The sequence below is a fragment of the Mustela nivalis genome (assembly GCF_964662115.1).
Source record: "Mustela nivalis genome assembly, chromosome: 2".
Classification (NCBI taxonomy): Eukaryota; Metazoa; Chordata; class Mammalia; order Carnivora; family Mustelidae; genus Mustela; species Mustela nivalis.
Genome location: NC_139021.1, coordinates 112,577,679 through 112,603,121, shown reverse-complemented (window position 1 = coordinate 112,603,121; position 25,443 = coordinate 112,577,679). Strand labels below are relative to the sequence as shown.

At 41.2% G+C, this 25,443-nt stretch overlaps 1 pseudogene across 1 annotated transcript in view; it reads right to left on the bottom strand.

The window, feature by feature from the left end:
- Positions 1-6,581: 6,581 nt before the first annotated feature.
- The window catches only part of LOC309859346 (protein phosphatase PTC7 homolog), a 45,511-nt pseudogene continuing 26,649 nt past the window's right edge, over positions 6,582-25,443 (bottom strand). Inside the window, exons 2-4 of the transcript in view lie at positions 11,887-11,995; positions 7,801-8,038; positions 6,582-7,719 (exon numbers count right to left, since the gene is read on the bottom strand). The product of the transcript in view is annotated as a protein phosphatase PTC7 homolog (transcript). The remainder of the gene's footprint in view (positions 7,720-7,800; positions 8,039-11,886; positions 11,996-25,443) is intronic.

Here is a 25,443-nt window from a genome sequence, read left to right as displayed (position 1 = left end):
TGGCATCATGTTACCTGATTTCAAGCTTTACTACAAAGCTGTAATCACCAAGACAGCATGATACTGGCATAAAAACAGACACATAGACCAGTGGGACAGAGTAGAGAGCCCAGATATGGACCCTCAACTCTATGGTCAAATAATCTTCAACAAAGATGTTGATGTGGATGTTCCTCAAGAAATTAAAAATAGAGCTTCCCTATAACCTGCAATTGCACTCCTGTGTATTTACCCCAAAGATACAGATGTAGTGAAAAGAAGGGCCATATGTACCCCAATGTTTATAGCAGCAATGGCCATGGTCGCCAAACTGTGGAAAGAACCAAGATGCCCTTCAACAGACGAAAGGATAAGGAGGATGTAGTCCATATACACTATGGAGTATTGTGCCTCCATCAGAAAGGATGAATACCCAAGTTTTGTATCAACATGGATGGGACTGGAGGAGATTATGCTGAGTAAAATAAGTCAAGCAGAAAGAGTCAAGTATCATATGGTTTCACTTATTTGTGGAGCATAACAAATAATGTGGGGGACATAAGGAGATGGAGAGGAGATGGGAGTTGAGGGAAATTGGAGGGGGGGGGGTGAACCATGAGAGACTATGGACTCTGAAAAACAACCTTAGGGTTTTGAAGGGGCAGGGAGTGGGAAGTTGGGGGAGCCAGGTGGTGGGTATTAAGGAGGGCACGTATTGCATGGAGCACTGGGTGTGGTGCAAAAACAATGAATTCTTTTATGCTGAAAAGAAATTTTAACTAAATAAATAAATAAATAAATAAATAAATAAAAATAGGGCTACCTGAAAAAAAAAAAGAATGAATTTTGATCAATTTTACCATTTCCTTACTCCATTCAGCCACTTCTTTGTTGAGCCCTTCCAAAGGCTGAACCATATGTATGGAGGACTATGGCATTAGCACAAACAACCAAATTATCATTTATTCAAGGTGACAAAGATTTTCCTCCAATACATTGGTTTAAGCAAAATTATTTCCACAAAGAACATTCATCCACTGTTTCATTCTTTGGAAGTACTCTGTACTAATGAAATCGCCTCTAGCTTCACTGAGATAACATTTAGTTCTGGACATCATATAGTTGTCACTCAGCACCTGGGGCAACCCAGGCACTGGAGAAGACAAGAGAAGAAGAAAAGATTTGTAGGGTATGGACAGAATGAAACCGAAGTAGCACTATTGTCACATTCATGATCCTGCATTTTTCTAGCAACCTTTTTTCTAATAACTTGAAGCTTTTCATGAATATTTGCTGCAGAAACACCATGAGATACGGTTTATGAATTGAGAAGAGGTCAGGATCATTCTAACCCCAAGATTCCACCTGAGCTTTGGCTCCTGATCCCCTGACAGATAACTGTATGAGAAGGAAAGGGGTAGCAGCCATGCACTGAGCACCTCAGAAGCCCACATGTTTCCTCCAGGATCACCTCAGTTAACCTCTCCCCTGTGAGGCAGCTTCTGGGAGCATTTTATGGAGGTTCCCATGGGTCAACAAAATGACCCAAAGCATTCTGCCTTGATGATATTGGAAGACTAATGAGCTCCAAGTGAATGCCTATTTCCTTCTCCATTCATGCCTACCCCTCAAATGAAATATAAGAGGGGTTCCTGGATTTTTCAGTTGGTTCAACGTTTGACTCTTGGTTTCATGTAGGTTCATAATCTCAGGCTCATGGGATTGAGCCCCACATCAGGCTCCTTGCTCAGCCTGGTGTCTGCTTAAGATTCTCACTCTCCTTCTGCCTCCTCCTACCACTCATGCTTGTGCTCTCTCTCTCTTTCTCTCTCTCTCAAATCAATAAATAAACAAAACCAGGAAGGAAGGCAGAGAGGGAGGGAGGGACACCAAACTGCCATTTGGGGAAGGCGGAAGGCAGACAGGCCAAAATGACAATGCTCTTGGCATTATAGAACAGTGACTTATAAGGCAAAGAATTCTGAAGTAGATGCCAATTCCAGAAGAATTAGAGGGACCTGAGAGAACACCCACACTGACCAGCCTAAGGTGATCTGGACACGTTTGTGCCATGGGTCAATGTGGAAAAATGGTATCACAATGTTGAAACATGGTATTTTGGTACCAAAGGCACGGACTAGTGACTCCTTTCCACCCCTCAACAGCTCTGCATGTCCATAAGCCCCTCACACAACAGTTGCATAAAGAACTTGCAAAATTTCCACAATAAACTGAGAAATCTGGAATTGATGAGATGATTTACTATCAAGCAGAAATAGGATTTCATGATGGAAAATGAAATATTTTTAAAATTTACACTTTTGTCTTCTTTGGTAGATTTTTCAGATTGCCACTATGAAACCTTAAAATGGCTTTAGACATTATTTTCAAAACAGGAATGTTTTTAAAGCATTGTTGAAATAGAATTGATTTTTTCCAGCTGCCAAAGGAAAGTATATGATCTTCTCCTTATCCCTTTGTTTTTCTGTTTTCACCTTGAAAACTGGAACCCCCTCCTCTTGAAGACTAAAGCATTGTACTGACCAAAGCAGAAATCATTAAAAAAAACCCCTCATCCTTTTTAATATTATAAGCTTATGGCTATTATAACCTTTTTTTTTTTTTTTTGGCTTGTCAGAAAGCTTTCCTGTGTTATTCCATGTCCTCGGATGTAGGAACAGGATATTGTATCAAACAGCCCCACAAGGAGACAGGACATTCATTACCAAGATAGGAAAAACCCTGGCCTAATTATCAATTAATCCCAGTCCATCTTTGTTCTAGAAAAGCAGGAGGCTGTAAAGGTCAGAGAGCATGGGTAAAGTGGATGACACTCCCAGGCTGACATGAGCTTACTGGTCCCCATCATTTCCATTATTTGGCAGATCCTCTAAAATAGTTTTCCTTTTGTTTTTCCAATATTCACACCATAGTTAAAGAAAGGATAATCAGTGCCAAAGTTTTCATTTGTTTTAGTTAAGACCAAAATCGGGAACAAATCTAACATTTGAATAATATTTTGTTCTTCCTTTCTTTTTTTTTTAGTATAAATACTATATTTATTAAATATCTTTACAGTTTATTTAAATGTATTTACAGAACTATTCCTGCATAAGTTATATTTCAGACATCCAATTCAGGTCATTGCCTCTTGAGTAAGACAAATAATGATAGTCTCAACAGAAAAAAGCAGCTCATTAGTATGCACAAATTAAAATTTGTTTCAGTATTTAGCCATCTTTGCCACAAACTACCTGCTAACAGTTAAAATTTTGACATGGACACTGCCATTTTTTAGTTGAGAAATTCAATTTTGCAAAGAATTTTTTTAAATGAATAGAATCCAAATGCTTTTCTGCTTCATAGTTTCAATTTTATAAGCAGATTTGGGGGATTTTTTTGATCTTGTGAAATTTGTTAACTGCAAAAATGTGATAGTTTCTAGGGAAATTGGATGCTATAGCTTCTAACAAAGATAGCTGGCATAAGGTGACAAGGAACCATGAACTTATTCAAAAGTACAAACATTTACAGTTCTAGCCAATCTTGTTTACAATCTCCAAAATGATCAAAACTGACTCCATGAATTCCCACAATTCTGCCTTGTTACTCGATGTGTAGGTTGGTGGTACTAAAGGTGGTCCTGAAGGCGACTGTTCTATCTGGAACAAATGCAGCTGCTAGAAGAGGACACTCTCCTATCATGCAAAGCTTGAAATCTGGTTTCTACTCTAGACACAGCCCACCCCCCCAGACATGCATACCTGGAATGGATTCTTTTGTGATTTAGTACGTATCAACCATGTCAAGCCAGTACAGTAATTCAGGACAAATAACTTGTCTCCCATACCCCCATTTCTTCTTTCAGTTTTTAAGAGCCCAATGGACTCTACTGCATTATCCAATCAGTGAATTTTTTTTGTGCGCAGGCAGCTTAAGTTCACAGGAAGAAATAAGGTTCTGATATGTTTAGAGTGCACATTTTAAAACAGAATAAAATAAAAATTTCAAGCATGTGATAAAAATATTGATTTTTATGATACAGTATTGTTTTATAAATATAGATGGAAAAGCTATAAACTTTACTGGTCTTTGGTGCATCCAGAGAGGGATAATTTGCCATTTGTAAATTAGAAATCCAAATTCTTTTTGTTATAAAAGTCCATTACATGAGGCAAATGTGTGTGTTTTATTCTGCTTGATTTAAAATGCAATTAACACACATCAAGTTCAGAATCCGACCCACCAAGTGGTATATCGCAGTCACACCCCACAGAGACTTAGGTTCTGTGACCTGGAAAATTCCAGTATGGGTCCAGCATAGCCTCTAACTACTGGGAGTGGAAGGCGTGTTACTTGTTAAGCAGCACTCCAACTGACCACCCCCCCATCACTCCCTGGCAGTCATAAAATTAATTGTGTCACACACAAAGGACAGGGCAAAAAGAAAAGCGAGAAAATATTCTGTGTCACTAATCTATAGGCGAGGTCCAAAGTCAGCTCCATTGTGAAACTCAAATTCTTTTCCAACTATTTTTGTATCACTGACACCAACATTGTTGATTTCTAATGGTCATTTCTCAAAAAAGACGAAGTTGATTAAATGAGTCATGTAAAACATCACCAATCTAGCTTTATAAAGATTGTGTTTGATGGGTTAAATGAGAGCAGAGAAAAGCCAGTGACTTGACCAGCACTGCTCTTACAAGGAATTAAATGTAGGCATTGGAAAATTAATGCAAAATATATCCAGATCATAAGGCTACATACCTCTGACCAGAAATAATTAAAAGCCCAAACAAAAGAACTGAAATTGTCAGCCCAAATATAAATGTATTCCTTCTAACAAAACCCTTCTGGATGCAACTTTCTTTACTTTTTAAATACACAGAGACTGCAAACAGTTTGTGCAAAATAAATACCCCGCCACTTGCCACTCACGCTTCCATGTTTTATCGGAGCACGATGGGTACTCTTTATTTAAACAGAATGTAACTCCACCCAGCCCTCCCTGCCCAGTCCCCTATCTCTTCTACCAAAGAATTCTGTTTTGTCAAGTTAGGGTAGTTAAGGCATTCTGACATGTAATTAAAGGTGATTCAAAATAGATATCTAACATTATGCCAATTTAGGAATAGTAGATAAATTACTGAATGGCTTACAAATGAATAACTCATTCTTATTATAAATGGAATGCCTGTTACAAGCATGATGCATTGAAATATAGTAATGACATGTACATGGTACATGTTAAACAATTTTAAATAAAACAAAAGCTTGACAGTTACTCAAATATACAGTACAAATTCACAAAACAAAAATCTTTTAAAACAAGTTGAGGTAACCTCAAACATAAGTTTTAATGCAATAAACCAGTGAATAAGTATCTCCTTTAGAGAAAGACACTTTCCGTATTCTCCTCCAGTAGATTCTCATCAGGTTTAATTGCATTCTCATCTATACACCAATGTTACTTGACTTATAAATAAAACATAGCTTTAATTTAAGGATTTCTAAGTATATATACTTTTCTACCACCAAGTTAATGAAGGAAAAAAACTGACCCAAAAATATATATCTTTACAGCAGTTGACTTGTACATAAACCTTAAAAATAAGTTTGAGCTTGCAGATAAAGGGAAAACTGAATGCAGGGTAGTTTTATAAGAAAACTATACACTGCAAGATGGCTATTCGGAAACTGTAAACATTAAGCTTGATTCGGACCCCTGAATTTCTGTGTAGGGCAAATGCAAATGTCAGATCATCACCAGGAGTTTTCCTCGTGGGCTCTTGTGCTGCTGCCACTGCCCACAGTACTCTTTTCACACGGACTCCCTGAATTTGGTGCCTGCTCTACGGAAAGCAAGGCTAGTAATGAAAGATCTGAGAGGGAGACTATGAGTAGCATGAACATCAAAACCCAACCAGATTCAAAGTTACAGCTGTCCACTCTCAACCTATTAGGCCTGTGGGCCTAGAGCTCCCACATAGGGATCTCCTATCAGAAAGCTGGGAGGAATTTCAGCTATAACATTAAAATTCCTAGGATTTGAGGAGTTTTATAATCTTGGGTAATATTTCTATTGAAAAAATCTGGTAGGGAGGCTCCCCAAGGCCTCCTGCAGAGGAGGCAGCCTTGGGGCCACAAGCCTATAATTTGGACTTATCAATAAACTGCCAGAACTTTCCTCATAGGAGTGCAATTAAGCATCTTTTAAAAACCAGAAAAATATTTGCATCCATAGAACTAAACTAAATTTTTCTTCCAATTTTTAACGAAAAAGCTCCTGGGATGATGATTTCACAATCCAGAGCAATGTTTTAGAGCAGAATTATAAGCCCCTGAAAAATAGGAGTTTATAATGAAAACATAAAGCCACACCAATCATCATAACAAAGACTGTATAGTACATGTGTAACATTTCTTTTGATGATAATGTATGTTTCTAGTAGATGTACCATAACATACATTTTGTGTTAGACTTTTAAAATCCCCTTTACACACTGTAATTTTGAATTCACTCATTTTCAATACTTAAACCATTTTTAAAACACAATAGCCATTCTGGCATTGAAAACCTTCATTCCATCATAGAAACGACAGTAAGAAGTGAAGGTCAATCTTCAAATCTTGATTCTCTTCAAAGTTGCTGGCAGATACGAGCTAGTGAACGACAGTAGTGGTTCTCCACAAAGATCTCAACCAGGTCTCAAAAAGACAGGCAAAGGCTTACATCACTGGCCATCAAGATCAGTGGCAAAGAAACAGTTCTGCCAGCAGGATCAGCACACATGGCAGGGGAGAATTTGGGAAGATGAAAGGAAAGGCCAGAGTTGACACCTAGGCGAGTCAGTCTGTATACTCAGCCACTAATGAAAGAAGGACGGTGATGTCATCAGGCTTTCCACCTCTCACATTCAATCCGTTGTCACATACAAACTGTGCAAAAGGTGACATATAAATTGGGTCATAGGCCAGCTCATGGGCTTGCTCAGCAATGCTTCTTGCCGTCTACTGTATACTTTCATAATTTGAATTCTTTATTTTATTTTTTTTTTTTTAGCTCCTGAAGAATCATATAATCAGGCATGTTGTCAAAAAGTCCATCTGTTGCCATCAGAATAATGTCTCCTAACTGGACATCAAAAGATGTGCTATCAGCAGCATCCGGGCTGTCACTCAGGACGACTCCTTCGGCTTCAGGTGGTGCAATTGAGAGCTGGAATGGAGTGTTGAAGTAATGCTGCTGCTCATCTGATCGGTGCACAACCTCACCACCCCTGACAACCAGAAAGCCTGAATCACCCAGGTTTGCTGTGTGTAAGCGGTGACTAGTTCTGTCCAGCACCACGATGCAGGCAGTACTGCTACCAAGCAAAGGTACTTTATTTTGCAGCAACTCACAGTAGCTTGTGGTGAGGATTCCGATGGGATTATTTGGGACGAACCGTCCGTATTAAGTCCCTGAGAACTGCGATGGATCAACTCCATAGTGTCTCCACCCTCCTTCACCATCTGCAACCCCGAGCACGTCTGCCGAGCGGTGCCGGGCCACGAAGCACGCGCCGTCCCGTAGCACGCGCCCTTCTTGAGAAGGCCCTTGCGGAAGTCTTTGCTGAAGCCACAGCCGGCCGTCACCAGCTCGTAGTCACCGCCACCGCCGCCAGCGGCCCTGGGGTCGGTCTGCGCGAGGCCGCCGAGCACAGCGCGGGCCACCAGCCGCCCATAAGAGAGGACCTAGAACATCGCCGCTGCTGCCCGCCCCCCCCCCCAGGAGGCGGGGGGCCCGGGGAGCAGGAGGACGCGGAGGCCGGGAGCCCGCTTGCTCCTCAGCCGCAGCAGCGCCGCCGCCGGGGCGCTCCTCCGGGCGGCGCAGAGTCGCCGCCGCCGCCCTTGCCCGACGCGCGGGGCCTCGCACACGCTCCACCGAGCGCACCGGAGCCCGAGCGAGGTCAGAGCCGGCGGCTCCTCCACCTCAGCCCAGGTGGGGTCCCAGCTGCAGCCACCGCTGCCGCCGCCATCTTCGGCTCCACTAGCGTGTTCCGGGACTTCCTTTCTTTTTTTAATTCAAATGATATTTATACAAATATTCTCCCATGGAAGGTGATTATTTCTGCCCATAATCTGGATCATTTACACATTTCAAAACGAATAAATGGAATCTTAGCTTTAAGAAAAGTCTTGGGTTTAAATCCAAACACTGATGACCACCTAATGGTAGCGACATAAGCCACAGAAACTCTCTGAGTTGTGTTTATTCTTCCACAGAATAATATGATACTGCCTATTATAAAGCTCTATGAGGACAGGTAACTTGGGCCATTTTGTTCACTACCATATGACTGGTGTCAAGAATTGTGCCTGATGTATGGTAGGCACTAAATCAATAATAGTTGAATGTATAGAACAAACAGCAACCATAATAATATGACCACCTTTGTATGATTTATTATACTAGGCTAGTTGATCAGCAATAGTATTTAACTCTCCATTATTCAGAAAAATTTTTTACCCGGAAGAGAGTGAAGTAAATTGTGCTTCTGCCACTGGAGAATTTGGAGGGAATGACTTCCAGGGAACCAAGACCCTGGGATCACATAGCCCACATGAAAATCTATCCCGAGGAAGTAAGTACTGTTCACATCATCTTTTCCAGTTGTCAAATAACCGAGAGCCACTCCTCAGGGAATGATCCCCAAGCCCATTCTAGTAAAGCGGTCAGGACACAGGGCTTGAAGCAATGTCCAAATCACCCAACGTGTGGCCAAAACCATAACTGAAATGTCTTCCCAATTTCAGGGTAGAATTACTTATAAAGATGGAAAGAAGAGAGCACAGAGACATCCTCAGGAGAAACAAACAAACAAAGAATGAAGCCATGAGGTGGGTCTTGCTGGGTCTAGGAGTTTATAGGTAGAAACATGGCGCCCCTTGAATGAGTTTTGTCCAGCATCTTACCGCTTCTTGAAACTTCTGTCAGTTCTCTAGCTCATACAGAGAGTAGTGGTTCAGAATGTGCAGTGGACTCAGGAATCAACAGAAATCATGGCCCCAACCCCTCACCAAAGAACAAGGCAGCAGGTACCAGCACCTTGAAAAGTCTAAAATGCCTTCCTGAAATGCAGCAGGATGACAGCTTGGAATCAGCTTTTGATGGTGCATATTCTTCTATACATGTTGTTTTGCGGGCATTCTATTTGTAAAACATTGGGATAAGGATCAATGAAAAGATATGATGAGTAGACCAAATCAATAGACCAAGAACCCCGGTTCTGTCACCGGCCTGAACCCCTGAACTAGGAAATTTCTAGTAGAAAGTTCTGCCTAGATATCAATGTTGCCTGTGAGAACAGAAATGCATTTGAGGAAGACTCATCACCCAGATGAATCAGAAAGTGCCAGAAGTGACCAATAGTTCCCTCAGCCTCATTATAATGTTAAAATCTGCTCCTGAATAGTCATCCCTGACCCTAACAAAAGGGGCCTGCTTTCCCTTGTTTGGGGCTTTGGAAATGATTCCCAGGATCTCTCTGTTAGTACAAATAAAGGCAACCTGGTGAGGCATGAAGACTCTGCCTGTATCTCACTGGAGAGCAGATTCACCCTTACCCTTGTTCCCAGAACAAAGCCTGGGGAGCTGCACTGAGTGTTACAGGATGATGGTAAGTCTCCTGGCTCCCAGGAGAAGTTCTGCCTACAGGTGCCACATTGCCAAGCACTTCTCTTACTCCAAAACTTGGAGCAGCTCTGGCCTGGTTGATTTTTAGGAGGTCTTTTTACTCTATATACCTCCGAGGGACCCAGACTCTCTGCACAAGTGAGATAAAAGGGAATAACAAAAACAAAAACAGGAGCCTCTGTCTCCTGAAAAACTGCTATTCCTGGTGCCTGCCTTTATCCCCCGAAGATGAGAGAACCCAGTCACTGGGGCACCTTGCAAAGTAAAGTGCTTTCTGGGATGCCTGGCTGGCTCAGTCCATTTTTTTTTTATTATTATTATTATTATTTCTTTTTAATTTCTTTTCTTTTTTGTGTGATTCAAAATTTTTTTAAAATTTCTTTTCAGCGTAATAGTATTCATTGTTTTTGCACCACACCAGGTTCTCCATGCAATACATGCCCTCCTTAATACCCACCACCTGGTTCCCCCAAGCTCCCACCTCCCACCCTTTCAAAACCCTCGGGCTGTTTTTCAGAGTCCATAGTCTTTCATGGTTCACCTCCCCTTCCAATTTCCCTCAACTCCCTTCTCCTCTCCATCTCCCCATGTCCTCCATGTTATTTGTTATGCTCCACAAAGAAGTGAAACCCTATGATAACTGACTCTCTCTGCTTGGCTTATTTCACTCAGCATAATCTCTTCGAGCCCTGTCCATGTTGCTACAAAAGTAGCAACAAAAGTTGGGTATTCATCCTTTCTGATGAAGGCATAATACTGCACAATGGCTCAGTCCATTAAGTGACTGCTTTCAACTCATGTCATGATCCCAGTGTCCTGGGATCAAATCTCACATTGAGCCTCCTTGCTCAACAGGGAGCCTGCTTCCCCCTCTGCCTCTGCCTGCCGCTCTGTCTGCCTGCACTCTCTCTCTCTTTCTCTCTCTCTGACAAGTAAATAAATAAAATATTTTTTAAAAGAGAAGTAAAGTGCCTTCTATTTTTATAGAAATATTTGAAAGACATTTACCCTTCTAAGTTCCCTTCTGCTCTCTCCCCACATTCTCTTCCATGCTCAGGGTGTCCACCCCCAGGTGCACATGTTCCAGAAACAGAAGTGAGGGGAGCCAACCCCCCTGTGTCCACAGTGCTGCAGGTCGGACCCAGATTATGCCTTCGTGCATGAAGAAACTGATCACCCAGCCATGTTCACATGAATCCTGATGAAAGCCAGGATTCCCTTCAAACCTGAAAAATGTTTTTCTAAGTTTTTTTTTTTATTATTTTTTAAGTTACTTTTATTGTTTTAGTAATCTCTACACCTAATATGGGGGGTTCAAATCCACACCCCGGGGTCAAGAGTTGCATGCTTTTCTGGTTGAACCAGCCAGGCGTCCCTAGTGTTTCCTCTTATCAGGCACCTCGTTTTATCGCTGTGTGCATGGCCCACTTTTGCAAGGAAAGACAATTCTTTCTTGATTACCATATAGTAAATCTTTGTACTTCTTCTGTCAATGGGGTTTAACTCATACCAACCTTCCAAGGCAAATACTATTATTTCTGTTTTAAATATGCAGAGGCTAAGACTTGGGAGATTAAGGGAGTTGTCTCTGGATACTCCAGTGATGAAGAAGAGAACCAGGTCTTTCCAGTTCTGAAAACCCTCAATCTTTCACTACACAGGCAGCACAGGCATTAATCTACTAAATGATCTAGAACAAACACAACTAAGCCAGGACCGAAAAGGGCTTATAAATGGACTAAATAAATATCTCATCTATATTGTACAGTCATAATTGGTAGAAAAAGGGTTTTTAAAGTCACAGGAATAGAACTTCCAAAAATAACAAACTCATAAAGCCAGGTGATAATTTTAAGGAAAGTTTTCCTAGCCAATGTACATTGTTATTTGAAGTTTTTTTTTTTTTTTTCTTCTTCTTCTGAAGAAATCTCATTCGGTCTTTTAATTAGTGGCAAACAAGATAAAAGATCATCATAAAGACATCATACACCCTGTCCCTTCAAACTTTAAATCCAGAAGTGTTTTTATTTTAATAAGCAAAGTGAATAATATTGACATTCTTAATTACACTGAAGGAAGTGAAGGCAAGTCCATTAATTAGCTCTAGAGCTTTATCTACTTTAGAGTTGATGAAATAACTCATAAAATAATCTAACACATCTTTAAAGAACTTTAGAAATACATGTCTGGCACTGGCAGAAAGACACTCACTAAAGGGCTAGTACAGAGCAGCTTTGCTCTGGACCTCCGGGTGCAGCTGGAGTTGAAGATCCTGATCTGTTACCAGTAAGAGCACTCCATGAAGTAATCTAAGAAAGTGCAGAGCAAACAGTTCTAGGGACAAGCAAAAAGGAAAGAAAACACCATGTCTTAGCAAATCTTATGATATTTACCAAGGGAGATCTTTTATTTTATTGGTATTCCATAACCACCTGGTCCATTAAGTCTCCACTGCATCTATTAACTCCAGAGGAGGCAAAATCCCATCTGGGACAGAAAAAACAATGAAAGCAAGACATATTTTCTGTCCTTAGAAACCCCTCTCCCCTGGAGAGGCCACTTGTCAACGTACTTTCCAATGTAACAAGAGGTGGTTGCTTGCTAAGGAGGGTCAAGAACTTCTCATTTAAGGAGATTCTATGTTAGAAATGATAACCCATGGATCCCAGCTGTGTCCAAGGCTCAAGATCACTCAGACCAATTGTTCATGGTATAAACTGTTATCAGTGAATCCTTCAATAGCCACCAGCACCAACAGACACAAATAGAAATGCTCACCATGAGACACATTGGAATTTTCACTGCAGCCTGTTTTGGAATAGGCAAAAATTGGAAACTATGAAATGCCCATCAGAAGCATAAAGGAAAATAAACTGTGAATGCAAAGTGAGCAATAAGGCAGCAGTTAGCATGCATGAAGAAACCGCAGACATAACATTGTGTGAAAAAAGTCCATGACAAACGAGGACATGCTTCACAATGCCACTTTTAAAGGACAAGAATGGGAAAGCAAGCTATACACTGCTCAAGGACAAAAGGACAATCCGAGGAGGAGCCAAGAACTTGCACAGATACTGTTCCAAAGAAGACTTACAGATGGCAAAAAGCACACAGAAAGAGGTTCCACATCATTATTATTCATTAGGGAAATACAAATCAAAACCACAATGAGATACCACTACACACCTACTAGGATGGCTATAATCAAAACAATGGAAAGTCACAACTGTTGGCAAAGATGCCAAGAAATCAACACCATCACCCACTGCTAGTGGGAATGTGAAAATGTTCAGTCGGTGTGGAAAACAGTTTGGTGGTTCGTCAAAAATTTGCATGTAGAATTACTGCAGTTCTATTCCTAAGGCACATACCCTAAATGGCTGAACACAGGCATGTAAATAAAAGCTTTCATATGGAGATAATGGCAACGCTATTTACAATAATCAAAAGGCAGGAACAACTCCCCCAAAGAGGTTGGAAGTACTATTCTTAATATCAGTCAAAAGCAAACACCTGTGAGATTTGGAATTCTGCTTTACTCCCAGTATTCTGGGGTCAGCAAACTGTACTCTCCTGCATACACAACAAAAATCTGTGCATATGATGCTTATCCCCTCAGCACATAGTGAAATTAGGACATCAGATGAATTTATAATTTTCCTATTTCAAACATCTAAATCTCACAACCTAAGAGAGTCTGACAACATATTTTAGGCTTCCAGTTATACTGATCTCATAAAAGGGATGCTTTTCCATTTTCCCAGGTATCTTCTCCAACCTCGTCCTCCACTGGCCTGATGCTGATGCATCATGTGCATACATTAGCTTCTTAGGGGGTCCCCAGTACATGCAAACTGCTAGAGAGAGCATCTGCTTCTCGATCCTTCCTAAATCTCCACCACTGACACCTTTACTTCGACCCCAATGGTTAAACCACATAAAGTGTATGACACCTAAAGGGCATGTGGGCAGTCTCTACCTTACATGTCACTCACGGTCCTCCCTTCTTCAAATCAGAGGTCTGTTTTGTCACTTTAAAAAACGTAATAGTGAATCCAAGAAGGCCTGATGGGATTTTGTTGAGCACAATAAGACAGTGTCTAGAACCCAAGAGCCCTGCTGACTCTCCCCTGCTGCTTGGCTGTGCCTCTGCTCGCTCTCAGAGCTGAACTCAGGCAACGTGTCCCCACATCTCCCCTGCAGTTCTTCTGTTCCATGCTACTGTCACAGCGGGGGTGTGGGGTTCAGCTTCCTGAAGTACCCTGTTCTGATAAAGACAGAAAGGACACTGATGAGTACTAAGGGCAACATGTCTATTTATCACAGAGCAGGAAACACTTGCCTTCGTAAGAAGAAGCCCACTTATTACATGGGGATCCCTTTCAAATATATGCAGGAGTTGAGGGTTTTAAGGGCGTCTTCCATTTCCCTATCTCTGAAATGATGATGAAGGCGTGAGGTACTTATAGTCTCTTTAGTGTCTCCCAGGCAGTGGTCTGAGCTAGGAACTCATTGAGGGTGATAGATTCACACAGCACTTTCTTGGCACCCACAATAGTAAAATCATTTATTTTTTTATATAGCTTTCCTCTACTTGACACAATCCAAATATACTGACTTCCTACAGAGATCTCCCAACTCTGAACATGCTAGTTTTATCAATAAATGTGTTTATAATAGCATTGTAACTCCACAGAACTCATTAATATTATTAATAACTTAACCTTTTCACCTCACAGGCTCAGTACAAAACTCTTCACATGTGGATTGTTAAAATACATAATGACAACGATAATGAGAAGCGTATTCCTCATTCCCAAATTACTACCTGCTCCAAGGACCAGCTTTTGAAGACTTCTGAGGAATGTAACACTTTTTTTTTTAAGATTTTATTTATTTATTTGACAGAGAGAGATCACAAGTAGACAGAGAGGCAGGCAGAGAGAAGGAGGGAAGCAGACTCCCTGCTGAACAGAGAGCCCGATGCGGGACTCGATCCCAGGACCCTGAGATCATGACCTGAGCCGAAGGCAGCAGCTTAACCCACTGAGCCAGCCAGGTGCCCCAGAATGTAACACTTCTTATATTTGATAACAATTTCAAAGGCATCAGCTAAAATTATGAGTCATATGTAATCAAGTTTGATCAACTCCCTGAAACACATGAGAGAGACTATGTGGAGACCCTCATCAGATACTTGAAGGTATGTGACCAATGGGAAAATCAGTTGTTTTGATTTGCACAACAGAATGTGCATTTGGGTTCCCTCAACAGGAGAGATGGGGGGAAAGTCATTGGAATGAAGTGTTTTTTTTTTTTAAATATCCTGATTGAATGAAGAAAGACAACTATCAAATGATCTCCCTGATATGAGGAAGTGGAGATGCAATGTGGGGGGTTTGAGGGGTAGGAAAAGAATAAATGAAACAAGATAGGATCGGGAGGGAGACAAACCATAAGAGACTCTTAATGTCACAAAACAAACTGAGGGGGGCAGGGGGTAAGGGGTTGGGAAAGGGTGGTGGATTATGGACACTGGGGAAGGTATGTGCTATGGTGAGTGCTGTGAAGTGTGTAAACCTAGCGATTCACGGACCTGTACCCCTGGGGATAAATATACATTATATGTTTATTTAAAAAATTAAAAAATTTAAAAAATAATAATAAATTTTTTAACTCTTAAAATTTTTTTTTAATTTCCTGATTGAAGAAAATCTGTTTTGCTTTTCTTTATAACTTAAACTGGCTATAGTATTTCAAGCATAATGCATACCCTTACTATTGAACAAAAGATGGTTATACTAAAACAAACCGACAAACGACCTTCAAATGCTCTTCTTAGCCCATTTTATCACACTTGCTTCTGCTGGAAAAGAGGGAAAGTTCAGATGACACACTCAAACCATCCATTAGGAGACCCAGCCTGAATAGTATCCTATCACCCCATAATGGCTATGAACAGACAGACACCTTTGCCATTCTGCCCAACACAAGGTCAATGGACAGGGTTCTGAGACAGCCCTCCCTGATTGCCCTTGGCAGACTGAGGCAGTTTTTCTATTCTGTGAGTGATTGCAGCATTACCCGGATAAAAGGGTAGTCTAAGTCCAAATTCTTGGGTGAAAGTCTTGAATAATTTGCAGCTCCTGCCATGAGCTCACACCCAATCTATCATATGCCATTAACACAGCTGTCTGTCTGTGGATCCTGGCAACAGGTAGCAAGAACACACTGAGTGCAGGGAGAAACCTAGCCCCCATCCCCACACAAAATCCTCAACAAGATGGACAGGGCAATTAGATTCTGTCACAAAGACTCCAAAGTAAGCACAGCAGCTCTGCTGTTAGCAACTTAGTGCTGACCCAACCAAGCCTCCACTCTTTTTTCCCCACACTCCTCCCTTTCTTTTATAACCTCTCTCTCACCTTTCTTCTACCAAATGCTTGAGTAAAATTATCCCCCTCTTTGTTCCATTGCAAATAACCCCACTTGGAAATGAGCTGAAGACAAAAAACCACCCAAACAATAGAAGGATGGAAAAGGGCAAGACCTGTATTCAAGCCAGTGAGGAACAATGGCCAACACTCATTCAGAATTATCTATGAAGTGTTTCCTGCCAAATAACCTGGACATCTAGCTCACGGAGTAAGAGTTCCTGTGTTTGAGCTAGTGGGGTCACAACCACTAATCAACTCCCATTATGTGTGAAAGATTACCACATATTCTCTTTCATCACAGTTCTGTTTCATTTAAGAGTAGCCTTCCCACAAAACTTGCAAAGGGATTCTGCCACTGAATTGTACACCTGAAATGGATTAATTGTATGACGTGTGAATTATATCTCAAAAAAAAAAAAAAAGAGAAAAAAGTAAGAGAGAGAGAGAGACTCAGATTGCTGTCTGCCACCTATCTCCAGGTGACAGGAAGTGGATTTTTAGAGGGAGGTGATCAAGGCTTTCCCCAGTGTGCAGGAAAGAAAATATAGCCACATGACTGTTTCTCCCCATCATTCATTTTATCAGTGAAAGGCATGACAGCACTTCCTTAGTGAGGTGCTGAGCCCTGCGGAGGTCTGTAACCAAGAGAAGGAGGAGGGAATAAGATAGAATGACCAGATGTTTAAAGCACTGTCAAAAGGAAAAAAAAGTGATCTAAAGTGATCATTATGACAGGACACATCTCCCAGGAAAATGCCTATCACAAAGAGCTTGCATGGGGGCAGAAAAGGAGTTCTGGCTTGAAGCCACAATGAAAGGTCTATAGCAGTAATTCTCAGACAGAAGGGAGATAGAATTAAAGGTGAGCCCAACACCCAACACTGAGGTAAGAATGTGCCAGGTAGTACAGGGGTGGGCAAGTGCCTGCATCAGCAAGAAATGGGGGATTCGCTGGTGATAGAGGCTGAGCGGTTGGTTGGGTAGGATGTGAGGGTTCTCAAATGTCACGCTCAGGACAGCAACTGCCTCTGGCATCACGGATAAACACCTTGGAGGCTGGCAGCTTGAGTAGTGCATCAGCACATCTGATATCTTGCCCGTATAAACAGCACCCAAGCAACGGGTCTCGGAGGAAAAAATAATGTGATTAGATATGTGCTTTAGAAGGACAACCCCCCGAACAAAGCATAGCATGGTGGAGCACAGAAAACTGTAGCAACATTAACAGTTTGGGGGCCCCCAGGGAAGTTTTGATACCTCCATAGAGTGGAAATGTCAAGGCAGTCATTAAAAATCATGATCTTCAAAAAAATGTAATGTGACTTGGGAAAAGAACATGTACACAATATTAAAAGAAAAAAGCAGAATACTGAGCTCTATTAGATGTTTCCAATTTTATTTTTTTAATTACTCAGGATAAACATAATAAAGAGGTTAGTAATAAATACACCATATAGAGTTCCACTTCCAGGACGACTGTGAGAAGCTCCAAGGACCCACTCCCCAGTGAAGCCAGCAAAGCTGGTGGAAAAAGGATTTTAAAAGTAAAGATATCTAGAAATTGTCCTCAGGGTGGTAGCAAATGAAGAAACTTTGATTCAAGAAAACTTTTTAAAATGGTGTATGAATATTATGGCATTTGAGCCACAAACTATTCTTTCCCTCATTACCAGAATCGCCAGATGGGCTTAGCAGAAGGTCTTCTGCAGATGGGCATAGCCAAGAAGATAGGGTCCCTTCTCCCTCTGCTCTCAATCAAGGCTTAGTGTATCTCATCAAGAGGGATAGGCAACCCACATTCCTCATTTCCTTCAACCCCAAGTTAAAAGGGTTATATTCCTGCTAAGTGTAGCCAAGAGGCCATGACCTCCCTTCTCTGACACAGCCTCTCCCCACAAAATGGAGGCTCCAGTGAAAGCATGGCAGACTGAGAATCCTGGGGCCCTAGCCACCCTCACTACAGCTCACCTGGGGACCAGCTTTCATGCTTCTGAGAGGCAAGCTGAAATGACCAGAGTCTACTGTCTCACCTGGTGCCCAGTGTGGCTCAGAGAGTTTTTCTAGGGTGAGCAGAAGTCCATAAGAAAAGCGAGCTCCAGAATTCTCCACAAAGGGTGTGGGCAATTCAAGTGAAAGGAGCTCAAGACAGTAGTCTCTCTTAGCTCATATTGACAAGCTGAGCCATTGACCAGCTCGTTTACCAAAGACCCAGGGAAAGAGGCCATTGAGAGCCCTCCTAGGGTTCAAACAGATGCTAAAGACTAGCCTAAAAATCTACCTCTGCCCAGATGTAATTGAATCAGACAGTTGAAGAGGTGATGCCCAGCACACTGGGGAAAAAAGTAGATAAATCACAAGGTAACTAACGGGACCATGGGTATGGTGGGTATGGGTATGATTGGGCAGATGAGTAACACGAAAATGCAGCAGACAGCTTAACAGTGATGATGGAGAGACAAAACTACACCACCCCAGGGTGACTGTCTACATGTCCAGCTGCACCATCTGAGGAAACCTGCTGCTTCACACTGTGGAAGAAAAAGACTTCAGAACAGCCAACCAAGTCACACAACAAATAAGACAAGTTAATAACAACAAGCCTGGAAACATGGAGGGGACTCAGTACCCACAGTTGCTACAATATATTATCCAAAATGTCCAGTTTTCGACAGTAACAACAAATATAAGTGCGAAGAAATAGGGATAGGAACACATATTTGGGCAAAAAAAAAAAAAAAAAAACAGGCAACAGAAATTGCCTTTGAGTAGGGTAACGCCAGATTTAATACACAAAATTTTCAAAATAGCCATGAAAAAATACATTCAAAAACGGATGTGAATCATACTTAAAGAAGGAAATCACAGTATGAAGACCTCAACTCACCAATAGAGAATGCCAATCCAGAGGCAAAAATTGTTTAGAAAAAAAATGAAAATTCTGGTGTTGAAAGTACCATAAATAAAATTATAAATTCATTGGTTGGGCTCAGCAGTAGATTTGAACTGGTAGAAGAAATAATCAGAAATCTTGAGTATAGATAGATAGATAGATAGATGATAGATAGATAATAGAGATTCTATAATCTGAGAAATAGAGCAGAAATTGAATGCAGAAAAATGAACAGCACCTCAGAGAAACTTGGGACACCATTAAGTATGCCAACATGGCCTGAGCTAAAACCAGAGTCAGACTCTCAACTGAAGGTGTCACCCAGGCAGCCCAGCCATCTGTGATTTCTGTCCACAGTCTCTGTAAGGCTCATCCCATGCTTCAGTGCTGCAGCTGCACTCCGTTTTTCCATGGAAGCTTTCGGTTTGAGGTGCCCCAATTGGCACCTCCATGAGTCCTTGTGTTTAGGCTCTGCAGGTCTCACTGGGTGTTGTTGTTACTGCCTTTATTACACAGATGGTTGCCTCATGAAATAGTTTCAGGTATTATTCTTGCAGTCTCTTCTAAGTGTTGACATAAATCTCAAGTATTGTTGCATATGTTCCAATGTTTCCATTGGAAACAGAGAGTATAATCTTAAGAGCATAAGAGAAAATCAGGCAGACACACAAACATCAGTAATTTTTTTTGCTCTGAGTTCTGCCTCCCAAGACATGTGGTCCTTTTTAGGGATTCCAACACAAGCTTGTAGATCAGATTCAAGAGATTGGAAAACCTGGTGAATTTTGTGTGCAATTGTAGGTGATTGTGTGCGGATAAGTGAAGTTCACTTTTATGTGCTACATTCTGTGACTTTCATCTGATCTCAAAAAGATTCATAACCTGGAAAGACCAAGAATTGTAGCTCTATAATGAACTCTATAATAAACCCTTCTATTTATAAACACATCAAGTTATTTAGAAAGAGAGAATGGTTGAATTTCTTATTTAAAAGAGTCTTAGAGGGGTGCCCCAGTGGCTCAGTGATATAAGCCTCTGCCTTCGTCTCAGGTCATGATCCCAGGGTCCTGGGCTCGAGCCCCATGTCAGATTCTCTGCTCAGCAGGGAACCTGCTTCCCTCTCTCTCTCTTTGCCTGCCTCTCTGCCTACTTCTGCCTGCTTGTGATTTCTCTCTCTCTCTCTGTCAAATAAATAAATAAATAAATAAATAATCTTTTAAAAATAAAAATAAAAAAGTTAAAAAGTCTTAGAAAACAGTTTGACTATCTTTGTAGTTTTATGGAAGGAATCCAATTTTCTTTGCTGGGTGTTCCAATACTAAGCATAAATCTTTTTCCACAGACACTTTAAGGACCTGAGAGCACTCAGGTAATAAAAAATTTTCTACCTTGAGAGCAACAGAAGGCTGTAGGTGTAGTCTTAGTTCCTTGGTGGTAACTAAGACCAAATCTTCAGAAGCACAACTCCATGATCTATAGTCACATGAATACTTTAATATCTTCCCCATATAGTTCAGAACTGGTACATTGCAGGGAGTAAATGATTGTCATTGTGTTTTATGACATGTCCTCTCTTAATTTGCTCATTATGAATTTGATTTTTGGTCTTTGTAGATGTCTTATTTCTCTCTTTTCTCTGATCATTTGTCCTGAATGTAGGCCATTCTATTTTTCTCTTTGTACATCTGCTACCTTTGATTCTTCCTTTTCTCATTTCCAAGTCTCATTTCCCTAATCAGTGTGTCTCCTGCCTTGATCATGAGATCTGTTATTCTCAAGAGACTTTAGGCATCTTCTCTTTTGTTCTGTCCGAAGGCTGGAAGAGGCTCTTGGTTGTTGTTTTTGGTGTGTGTGTGTGTGTGTGTGTGTGTGTGTGTGTGTGTGTGTGTTTCTAAACTGCACAGTCATAGAATGAGAATCTAGAAAGAGGTCTGTGAAACTCTGTGCTTGTTTTCTTTTTTTAAGGATTAAATTTTCTGGTGTTTCTTTGAGGGTTTTTTTTTTCCCCCCAATTTAGAACTATCCGAAGGAGAGTCCATCCTGCCCAACATGCTTCCTAAGTCTGCAGGAGTTCAGTAAGTGATTGTTGACTGGCTCACTGATTCTTTAAGAGCAACCTTAGTAACAGAAAATTAATCTTGACATCTAACCTAGAATTGTTTCTACTTCAATTCTTTTCCCTCTAATTACTTTGAGTACTTTCCTTCTCAACAATCTAGTACATGGAGCTTTATTCCCCACTATCTCATTCCCCTTTATTTCTGTTCAGTTAAATATTCAAGTGCCTCATAAGCCCATCATGTGATTTATGTGCTTTGCTTTTTATTTTTATTCTGTTCTCTGTTCTGAAGACTTGTCTTTACAAACCATAAATCTCTGGTTCCCTGAGGATCAGCTGACATACTGACATGGTATTAGGGATTGAAATCTCAAGGAAGCAGAAGAGAGGGAAAGCAGGGAAGGAGAGAGATCATGTAGGGAAGGGAGCACTGATCATCACACCAACCCGCGGCAGCAAGTGCAGCCAGTGCTCAATCATGGAGGGTCATTTCAGAGATGCTAGTCATACCACCAGTTCTTGGGACAGTACGGGGCTGCAGGCGGGAAAAGAAGGATTTATCTCTTTTTTCTCACTCTCCAATTTTCCAGTAAGAGCACCCAGTGGTTACTGCAGCCGCAAGAGCTCAGAGCTCCCATGGCTCTGGATCCAGCCCTGCTTGTACTCAGTGAAGTGATCTCTCTTACACAGCTGGCACCACAGTGCAGAGCCTCCCCACCTCTGCTGATTGATTATGGTGACAATATCCGCAACCTGGACCATCACTCTGGGGACTGCAGAAGCCATGACAAGTCAATTTCCTCAGCAAGCAGAACCAGTGCCCATTAACTGGGCCCCATGTAATACCCTTTATAGAGAAAAATAGCTTATTATATCCTGGCATGCTGCTCCTATCATCTTCCATGAGGAGCCAAACACATTCTTCAGTATCAATAGTGTGTGTGTTTTTTTAACCTCACCCACACACCTCTCTTCAGAGAGAACCCTCTTCCCTCTCATAGCTCTGGCTCCATCCCTACCTCTCAAAATCATCTTCTTTGAAGTCCATGGTATTCACCTACACTTTCCTTTCTCCTTTAATCTGTGCTGGCTTTCTGAGATTAAATGCTGAAAGGTTTTGTGGTGTTTCTTAACTATCTTCTCCACACTCCCCCTGCCCTGTGCCCTGCTCTGCCCCTGAGGGATCAGACCTTGACTGCCTGCCAAACATGCCATAAATCAGCCTATAACTGTTGGACACTTGGGGCCACTTACCATATTTCACTCTTATAAATAATGCTTAAAATTTGGATCTCTCTATGGTTGTTTCCTTAGGTATGTTCCTAACAAAGAAAGTACTATGCAACTGGAAGGTTTAATTGATACTGAACTTTCTCTCAAAGAGTACTAAAGTGTGTGTTTATTGACATTCTTAAAAATATGAATGACCTTGCCCAAGTATTTAATAAAATAGAAGGATAATATATATTATAGTGATATATAACAAATGCTATATAATGCAAAAATATAAGGGATCTTATTCATTCATTCATTGCCTGACCTTTATTTTTCAGAGTTTTCTGTAATAAACATAACTACAAGGAGACCTATTTTGTAAATGACATTTAGACACATAGCAAGCAACCTATATGTGTAAAATTTAATATCATATGTACACTTCACAAAAACACTAAATGTTTGCATCATAGACAAGAAAAACAGTGAATTTCACATTACTTACTGGGATTCAGAGCATTATGAACTCTCTGTGCATTGGGAGAGATAAGTTTTATGACCTGATTTTCTTTTGTGGTGCTTAAGAAAAGTCCATAAAGATTCTCCTTCCTGAAAATTTACTCTTTTGGGGTGATGAAGCTACCTTCTGTGTAATTTCAGAATTCTCTTGATAAACTATGCTTACTGCATGAATCATCCAACAGATGTGCTAGTACTTAGAAGCTGGCAATGAATATGGATCCTATGGATTTAAATTCTTAAGTTTTTAAATATGGGATTTTTAGTTTATATTTACCTTCCAGCACAGAGGTATATACCAGATGTTTACCATAGTTCCATTCTATTTTGCTTTCTCTAATCTCTACCAATATTTTAACACAAAATTGCATCCAAATAATTTGGAAATATTTTAATCATATTAGACCTATGTGTTAAGAAAAATATAAGTCATGGGGCGCCTGGGTGGCTCAGTGGGGTAAGCTGCTGTCTTCGGCTCAGGTCATGATCTCAGGGTCCTGGGATCAAGCCCCGCATCGGGCTCTCTGCTCAGCAGGGAGCCTGCTTCCTCCTCTCTCTCTGCTCTCTCTCTGCCTGCCTCTCTGCCTGTTTGTAATATCTGTAAAATAAATAAAATCTTTTAAAAAAAAGAAAAGAAAAAGAAAAAGAAAAATATAAGTCATAAAAAACAAAAGTGTTGGAGCACCTGGGTGGCTCAGTCATTATGCATCTGCCTTCAGGTCATGATCAAAGAGTCCAGGGATGGAGCCCTGCGTGGAGCTCCCTGCTCAGCAGGAAGCCTGCTTCCCCCCTCCCTCTTCCCTCCTTGTGTTCCCTCTCTCTCTTTCTCTCTCTCTCTGTCAAATAAATAAATAAAATCTTAAGCAACAACAAAAAAAAGTGTTCCCTAAGATATTTGTCATGAATGCATAAGCGTAAATATGACAAATCTGAAGGCTTTGTTATCAAACAGGTCATAATACAATCAGATAAGTTCTTGGACAATTCCTGGAAGACATTCAATCATAAATTATTTTTTAAATTTACTAGTGAGGGGGAAGGGAGTCAAGATGGCGGAGAAGTAGCAGGCTGAGACTACTTTAGCTAGGCGGAGATCAGCTAGATAGCTTATCTAAAGATTGCAAACACCTGAAAATCCATTGGCAGATCGAAGAGAAGAAGAACAGCAATTCCGGAAACAGAAAAACAACCACTTTCTGAAAGGTAGGACCGGCGGAGAAGTGAATCCAAAGCCACGGGAAGATAGACCCCAGGGGGAGGAGCCGGCTCCCAGCAAGCAGCGGAGCAACGGCGCACAAAATCAGGACTTTTAAAAGTCTGTTCTGCTGAGGGACATCGCTCCAGAGGCTAAACCGGGCCGAAGCCCACGCGGGGTCAGCGTGGCCTCAGGTCCCGCAGGGTCACAGAAGGATCGGGGGTGTCTGAGTGTCACAGAGCTTGCGGGTATTGGAACGGGAAAGCCGGCTACGGAGACAGAGCCGACAGTAAGCTCGCAGCTCGGGGTTACCTTGAACCGGTCACAGGCTCGGTGAGCTCGGAGTACGGCCGGAGGTCAGGCAGACGGGAGTGACTGGGCGCTGTTCTCTGAGGGCGCACTGAGAAGTGGGGCCCTGGGCTCTCGGCTCCTCCGGGCTGGAGACCAGGAGGCCGCCATTTGTATACCCGTCCTCCAGAACTCTATGGAAAGCGCTCAGGGAACAAAAGCTCCTGAAAGCAAACCCGAGCGGATTACTCACCCCGGCCCCTGGTAAGGGTGGTACAATACTGCCTGGGGCAAAGACACTTGAGAATCACTACAACAGGCCCCTCCCCCAGAAGATCAACAGGAAATCCAGCCGAGACCAAGTTCACCTACCAAGGAGTGTGGTTTCAATACCAAGGAGAGCAGCAAAATTCCAGAGGAAGAGAAAGCAAAGCACGGAACTCATGGCTTTTTCCCTGTGATTTTTTTAGTCTTGCAGTTAATTTAATTTTTTTCTTTTTCGTTTTTTTTTCTTGTCTTCTGGTAAAGTTTTTTTGTAACATTTAGCTTTTTCTTTTTTAACGTTTTTAACTAGTTTATCTAATATATATATATATATTTTATATATTTTTCTTTATTAATTTTATTTTATTTTAATTCTTTTCTTTTCTTTTTTTTTCTTCCTTTTTGAACCTCTTTTTATCCCCTTTCTCCCCGCTCACCATTTAGGATCTCTCTGATTTGGTTAAAGCATATTTTCCTGGGGTTGTTGCCACACTTTTAGTATTTTACTTGCTCCTTCATATACTCTTATCTGGACAAAATGACAAGATGGAAAATACACCACAAAAAAAAAGAACAAGAGGCAGTAACTGAAGGCTAGGGACCTAATCAATACAGACATTGGTAATATGTCAGATCTAGAGTTCAGAATGACAATTCTCAAGGTTCTAGCCAGGCTCAAAAAAGGCATGGAAGATATTAGAGAAACCCTCTCGGGAGATATAAATGCCCTTTCTGGAGAAATAAAAGAACTAAAATCTAACCAAGTTTAAATTAAAAAAAAAGGCTATTAATGAGGTGTAATCAAAAATGGAGGCTCTCACTGCTAGGATAAATGAAGCAAAGAAAGAATTAGTGATATAGAAGACCAAATGGCAGAGAATAAAGAAGCTGAGCAAAAGAGGGACAAACAGCTAC